Here is a 6,698-nt window from a genome sequence, read left to right as displayed (position 1 = left end):
TGGACATCGCTTCAATCTTTACCACAAAAGCAGGAGGAACCAGGTTTAGAGTACTAAATAACCAAAAATCAAAATTGTAAAAGAAAAAAAAAAAGAAAAAAATTTTAATGCCCAAAATTGTCCAAGATTTCACACTTTTTTAACCACTAGTAATTTATAATAATTAGATTCTAACTTCTAAAGGCACAAACCATTATGAATAAATTGTTAATATTTTAAAGGCCTTGAAAATCAATGATTTATTTATAGAGGCACCAGCAATCTATCTAGGTGCTGTTTTAGCCTCTTTTGTTTTAAAGGATCTTGACCATTGACCATCAAAGATTTATTTATTGAGGCACCAGTAATCCATGTCCAGGTGCTTTTTTAGCCTAATGTTTTAAAGGTTGAAGAGAAAAGTGGTTGTCTTAGACACTATAATACAAAAAACGCAAAGGGGGAGTCGGTAAATGGTCGTTTGTACAGGTGACTGTCGTGGACAGGTGACCATTAAGAGCAGGTTTTACTGCAGTCCCAAACCTAAAATCCGCTACAAAATTCGAAATAGTTACAAAAAGTCAAGAAAAATATCAGAATTTGTCCTAGTCTGCCCATTTACTGAACCATTAATAATTTATACTAATTAGGTTTTAATTTATAAAGGCGCCAACCATTATGGATAAATTAATCATTATTGGTTTAAAGGTTGAAGAGAAAAGTGGTTTTCTTAGACATGTGGACGTCATGGACAGTTTTACTATAATACAAATAATGCAAAGGAGGACTCGGGAAATGGTCGTTTGTACAAGTGACTGTCGTGGACTGGTGGCCCTTGAAGCAGGTTCTACTGTAGTTCCAAACCAAAAATCCGCCACACAGGAGTACTAATCCCAGCCATCGTCCATGGCCATACTCGCTCGTTCTGGTATTTATGGACGCGATAAAGAAAATCTCGGACACCAATAACAGAGGGGAAGACGACACCCTTGAAGACAAACAGGTTTCATCAAATCAGAAAGGTGGATCATAAACAAAGTCGGAAGAATCCCCCCAGCAACCGACGAGTGAAAACGACCATTACTCACAATATCATTTCCTCGACCAGCGCTGTTTGACCATGTCGACAACAAAGAAGAGAAGGAGCGTAAATTTCCAGCAAACAACAGCCTCTTCTGGTCTCATAGAAATCATATCGAGGGCAAGGAAAGTGCTAACGACTCGATCTCAAGGACCGAACATAAAGGCCCCGCGCGGGGTGCTGGTTATGCTACCTGAAGAAGGGTCGAGAAGTCTTGGCGTCCGCCCCCCCCCCCCACACCCTTTCCCCCACCCCTAGTCCTTCTCCCACTCACAAACACACACTCCCAATTATTGTTTCCCATAGTCTGATTTCTGTAGGGGTATTTCTGACCGAACACCGCTTTTGTACTCTCGATTGGGGACCTTTTGGGAGTCGAACTATACTCCGAAAAATTGTCCCTTTTCTTGAGGTGACGACTTTGAATTGTATCCAGTTCTCGTAAATTAGTGCTTGATATGAAAAGAAATATCGAGTGATAAACCATCATAGACGTGGCAGATGTGGACGGAGGTGCTAAAAGTTTGAATAGAATATCAGCAACAGTAAATTACCATCAAACGCCGATACGATTGCCGCTCCATAAACATCAAAGACTCGGGGCGTGTGACAGAATTCTGAACAAGGTGAGAACAAGTTGAGGGACAAGAGAAGTGGAAATATTGTTGAGAAAGTACAGGAAGAAAAGGACAACGTAGTCAGAATAAAACATGTGTCAGTGGTTTTTGGTGCTTGAGTCGCAGTATCCGGCGATTTTCTGCACAATAACGGATACATTTCTTCAAGAACTACCCAGAGAAATAGACGTAGTTTACTTCAGTTTTCGAAGTTTAGTAAGATTTTTCAGGGAATTTACTGCGCTAATAGGCCATAATATGAGTGTTGAAGATAAGAGATGCTACTAGAGAGTAACCTACAAAGAAAGGAAGGTTGAGAGATCAGGAGGATAGATGTTTGGAAAGAAAGAAGGAGCAGACCACACCGAAGCATCCACCAACCATCCCCCCCCCAAAAAAAAATAGACTCGGAGAAATGTTTAGTTTGATTATAAGTAAAGAGAAGTCTATCGACATACTAAAAGGAAAGCCAGAAAGGACAAGGACAGACGGAAGGCAGAGAGAGACTACTTTATTGTTTGTCTTAGTAGGAGTTTTATGGCACTTGCAGCAACACGATAAGGTCATATGTGCGGAAGATTAGAGGTGTTACAAGAGAGTAACGAAACACACACACAAAAAAGAGGAGGATATATCAGAACGATAGAATGTTTGATAAGAAAGAAGGAGAAAAACACGCCGAAGCACCCGCCAAACACCCACTTCGCAGTGACTTCTGTATTATCATTATTATTATTATTATTATTATTATTATTATTATTATTATTATTATTATTATTATTATTATTATTATTATTATTATTATTATTATTATTACTATTATATTATTATTATCATTATTGTTGTTGTTATTATTATTTTTGTTATTATTATTATTATTATTATTATTATTATTATTATTATTATTATTACTAATATTATTATTATTATGGACTGACAACATAAAGACATGGACAGCATGATTGTTGGAGCAGGGCACCAGAGCGGCAAATAATTTACTGTTATGAATGACCTTCGAGGCAGAGATGACACCTTCAGTCAACCAACCATTAACATAGGCTACTACATGTAATAGATAGCTCGGAAAAAATAGGACTTGGCCAAAAGAGAGAACAGAGGGAAAGCAAACAAGTACGGCCTACTACAAAGGAAACCCTCTAACCACTTGAAGGGTTAAAAGAAAACTTTAAATAGGAGTTTTACGACACTTACAACACAAAAAAGTCATATTGTAAGTGCCGAAGATTAGAGGTGTTACAGTGACGATATATATATGGGAAATACATGATTTGTGACATTTTGAGGTGTGTTTTATGTGAATCGACCTAAAATATGCTGAATTATTACTGACTTCCTCACCACCAAAAGAGTCTTACTTTTTCACCACCATTAAGTGATTAACGTTATTCTCACCGACACCAGAACACTGACAAAAACAACAGCAGAAAGAAAAATAACAGCAGTGACAACAACAAGAATAATCAGCTCAGTAACCATGAAGACAAAAAAGAAAAAAAATCAACAACAGAAAGCTGAGCAAGATTAAGAATTTAAAAAAAATAAGGAAGTAGAGTGACTGAAGACTGAAGAGGATTCTGAAGAAAAAAAAAGCAACCCCAGAGTAAAACTAAAACGAAGAGGTAGCATAAACAAGAGGAAGATAGCGAGAAAGATAAAGGAAAATAATAAAATTGAATACGTCCATAAAGCAAACCAGCGAAAACACCAATAACTTTCCTTTCTTTACAAGAAAAAGCACATGAGACGATGTTATGGTTGAAGCAGAGAAACACGCTTGTCCCATAGACTTGAAGTATCATAATATCTTAGACTGTACACTGTCATGGCTGCTGTTCTTTGCTCTCTCTATTTTTTTTAATTCGCTGCGAAGGGGTGCGCAAAATGAGCGCCCAAATGAAAGGCGAAAACCAATCTCGCTTATCTTATAGTCTTATAGTTGACACTCGCAGCATCTATTCCCCCTTGTCCTTCAGTTGGCTCCAAATTGAGTTAAATGGTGTCCCTACACTTGTCTTGACCAAATAGAAAAGGCTAACACTAACAATATCACCTTAGCAGATAGGGAACGGGATAGAGGGTGCCCTCGTCCCTCGTGACTCATTGGAGCAAAGGAAGATAGGACTAACGCTAACATTACATAAATGCTATCCTACATCATCACTCATCCTCACCATTATTTCTAAAATCATCATTGCTCTCAGATCAATAACTTAAATATATAATCCTTGAATCTCTATCTGTAACAGTTACTTGTCATACTAAGTATGCACATAATACAGTATTGCACACTTTTTTCCCCACCAATCAGAAGACGTCAATCTCATATAAATGGGCAAGGGATTTTTTCAAAAAAGGGTATAATAAAGTGCTCGACAGTGAACCCGAATGACGTCAGAGCACATGGTCTAGGATACTTTTATAAGACAAGTCTATGGCTCGCCCGAAGACATATCGTTTTGACCTGGGTAAACAATCCTATGTTAAAATCCCGTGGATACTTTTATCTTTTTTATTCATCTTCAAAATGTTCCCACAGTTACTTTCTTTTTCGGTGACATTAGAGTTTTTTTCGCGCTAAGAGCAGACGGAAGGGGGGGGGGAATTTAAAAGGAGAAGAAAAATTTTTTAAAAATATTTTTTTACAAAAAGAAAGAAAGAGGAGAAAACCATGACGATGACAGGTGAAAAGATACCGTGTCCGATTGTCTCCCTGAAGATTCCCCTCTTTTTAGTACTCTCTATCTTTTTCATTGAAATCGGCAACAGTTTAAGCGCAGCTCTTGGCCGCGTCAAAGTTCTCAAACAAGCATCAACATTTTGACAGCGAAAGGGCTCTTGTGCTCGCTTCAACTCATAACGTTGACCACGGTCGTTAGCTCTCGTTTCCTTTCCCTGATCCAAGTTTTTGTTGCTCGCTATTGACAGGACAAAGGACACAGACAGGCCAAGTTCTTTTTTATTTCCGTTTTGGTCTTTGTTCTCTTCAGACAAGGTCGCTATTAACAATAACGCGTGCTTATTATAATACATGATCTTGACCTCTGAAAAGGTATCCGCGACAGTGGCGTTCTTTCAGCTCTTAATGTGGGGCATTTAACTTCTTTCACTGGATTAATTCGGGGTATGAAAAAGGCAGGTGAATATTATTTAAGTGCTCTCGATTTTGTTCGTGATGTTTAGGCTGGATCGAAGGGCTACAAGTTTTGCCAAAAAATAATAGCGTCGTTAACTCTTTGAGCAAATATATTGTGTTCTGTGTGCGTGTGTGTGTGTGTGTGGGGGGGATGGTGGGAGAGTAATGTACGGCTTACGGGAGTGTGTGTGTGAGTGTGTGTGTGTGTGTGTGTGTGCGCGTGTGTGTGTGTGTGCGTGTGTGTGCGTGTGTGTGTGTGTGTGTGTGTGTGTGTGTGTGAGAGAGAGAGAGAGAGAGAGAGAGAGAGAGAGAGAGAGAGAGAGAGAGAGACTGTGCGTGAGCAGAGGGATGAGTAGTTTATTTGGTGATGAGTGTGGTATAATCAATTAGCCAACCTGGCATTGTATTAGACATCTACAACTGGTAGTACTTCTCGAATAAATCTGGCTTGGGGTTGGCCTGCTGAACACAATGATGGCTGCACGTTTAAATCTGTTCCTTTGTACAGACCGTTCTTTGTAACTTATTGTAAGTGGCTTAAGTTACCCCGTGTGGCCTAAGTAGCCCCGGCTGACGGTAGGTAAAACACCACAATGAGCTTAAAAGGAAGAAAAAGACGCCATGAGAGGATCCATGAAAGTATAACACTGAGTGCAAAAAATCAAAACCCCAAAACAAACAGTCAAACAAACAATCAAACAAACAATCAAACAAACAATCAAACAAACAATCAAACAAACAATCAAACAAAAAAAAACCCAACAATAACAACTGCAACAACAAAAAAACAAAAACAACAACAACAAGTAACCACCACCACCACAACCCCCCCCCTCAGTTTTTTAAAAGAAAATTGTAAGACACTGCAGGTACGAGAAAGAAAATTTGTGAAAAGACTATACTGCCGTCATCGTGTTGATCTGGGGCTATGTAGTGCATACAGAATATAACAAATGTGAGGCAGCGTGGTGGAATCAGGCTATCGTCAAAAGGATCAAAGTGAAGAAACTTGTATTTTTCCTCAGGTTTGTGAATTTTCATCCCATTTTTGTTTTTTTGCCTCAACACCTTTCATGCCCATTAAAGAACTCATTTCTGTGTGGATTTTTCTGAAAAGCGTTAATTAATGGCACAAAAAAATGTAAATTTTCAGTTACCACGGACTCTAAAGCTAGGAAATAACTAATCTTTGGAAGCCATTTTCTCACTCATTTTACCTCTGAAAACAGGTTACCCCCACCTCCTTCATTCGCAAACATCTCAACTTGTATTCAAGATAAATGGATATTTTTTTCATCCAAATAAAGACTGGTGAAAAAAACTTTAAGATGATACCAATAACTCTACATGCCCAAAAACTGACGAGAGCCTGATTCCACCACGTTGCCTCACAAATTTTCTTGATTGTGGAGGCTATCGCATGTTCTTCACCCGACCATGCTTAAATGAAATCTGATACTAATTCTCAGTAAAAGTAATTAGCTGAGTATACCCTAATAATAATAATCTGAGAACTTGAGCTTTTTAACCTCGAAAGGTCACAGCTCTTTGAATTATGCATCCAGGATGCGTGTGCAGTATAAAAGCAAAACTACACCGTTTGAAGCAAGCAGGAAAATGAATCTTCAGAATACTGTGTTAAAAGTCATGGGTAACCCGAGAAATGCTCACAGTGCCACAGACGGGACAAGCTTAGACCGCCTCACGATCTCCTCCAAGATTTTCTCGCGCGCATTAATCTCTTGGGAGCGTTCCTTTCGTTTAGTACCGGCATGCTTTGGTGCAGTTGTGTGTGCGCGCTGAGAGAATCAATCATGTGAACGGCCTCAACACGCTGAAAAGCGACAGATCTTTGCCGAAGGCGTGGGGG

The sequence above is a fragment of the Aplysia californica genome, unplaced genomic scaffold (genome assembly GCF_000002075.1).
Source record: "Aplysia californica isolate F4 #8 unplaced genomic scaffold, AplCal3.0 scaffold00312, whole genome shotgun sequence".
NCBI lineage: Eukaryota > Metazoa > Mollusca > Gastropoda > Aplysiida > Aplysiidae > Aplysia > Aplysia californica.
This window is presented reverse-complemented; position numbering follows the sequence as displayed.